This window comes from Carassius auratus, unplaced genomic scaffold, assembly GCF_003368295.1.
Source record: "Carassius auratus strain Wakin unplaced genomic scaffold, ASM336829v1 scaf_tig00216017, whole genome shotgun sequence".
In the NCBI taxonomy this organism is placed as follows: Eukaryota; Metazoa; Chordata; class Actinopteri; order Cypriniformes; family Cyprinidae; genus Carassius; species Carassius auratus.
Genome location: NW_020528364.1, coordinates 939 through 2500, shown reverse-complemented (window position 1 = coordinate 2500; position 1562 = coordinate 939).

The following is a 1562-nucleotide window of genomic DNA, read 5'->3' as shown; positions in this document are numbered from 1 at the left end:
ATTCCCAGGCGGTCTCCCATCCAAGTACTAACCAGGCCCAAACCTGCTTAGCTTCCGAGAGCAGACGAGATCGGGCATAGCCTTTTTTTTTTTTTTTTTTTTTTTTTATTAAGAAATTTCAATCAATAAATATAATAGATTAAACACAATCAATAGAAATTACATAACATTGACTTTACACATCTCTACATTACACATCTTTCCTTTACATAGATAATTTAAAAAACTCTTCCACTTTCTGGCAAACTCCACATTAAATTCTTTAAAACACAACAGACTTTTGGGGTAAAAACATCATAAAAAGAGTCCAACATATTTACACCTTTAAAGTAAACATACAGTCTTTCAATATATAATTCTGTTTTTCTTTTAAACACACTCCAAACATCCAACAGCAATTTTTTTCCTTTTTAGCCAAAGTTCTTCTGTCCCATATTGCACTTTTCATTAGCATTACACACAGATTAATGAAACTTTTGTTTTTACACTTTTTTTCCCAACCAAACATGACAACTCTGTTCCATTCCATATATTTTCATCCCACTCCTGCAGTCACATTTTTAATTAAACATTTTACATTTCCTTAAAAAGTCCTCCAACTCTCTACAATGTAAAAACATATGTAAAATCCCCTCTTCCTCTTCCTGGCACACTTTACACAGAGCATTTTCTTCCATTCCTATTTTATTTAAAATTACATCAGTAAAAAACCACTTTATGCCTTATAAAATACTCCAAACATTCCAATTTAGTTTTCCACACATTTCCCCGTCATGTTTCTCCATATACACTCTTTTTTTAAATCTTTGAATTTCTGCACCCAGTATCCATTTACAATCGGCTCTTTAAAAACATCATCTCTAAAAGCACAATAAATCATTTTCACAGTACATTCCTTAAAATCATACATTTTTCCCCAAATTTCACATGAATACATTTCTCTTTGGCTCTCCTTCCATACTTTCTATTCTTTTTATCCACTCTTTAGGTATTGCATTTTTAATGATTTCATATTTATTTTTTATTTCTTGTTCACTGTAATCCTATTTTGCCTCCTCCATTGCATCTACAATAAATTGTGTCGGTAAAAACCCTTCTTTAAATTCATACAAAACATCTCTCACTCTTGTTTATCCCCACATCCATCCATTTCTTTAAAAACAATTCTTTGTCTTGTTTTAAAATGTTTTGTTTAAAACAGAGGTTGATTTAAAATGTTTCTCTCCCATGTGGATCATACACAACTTTGTCTAAAAATTTTCCCCATGCCACTAAACATTTCCCTATAAAACTCTGGTAAGCACTCTGTCATCCAATTCTTTGTTTTCATCCATAAAATTCCATCCCCATGTTAAAATCCCCACATTTGTTAAAAAATATTCCATTGTCTTTTTCCATGCTGTTTTGTGACCATCATCTAGATATTTTTTACTATTTAATTCTTAAGCTATTTTTCTCTGTTCGACATCAATAATCCATCCCTCCTTTCTGCTTCTCTCCTATTAATGTACTATATGCAATTCTTGACGGTTTACTATTCCATAAAAAATCTAAAAAACATT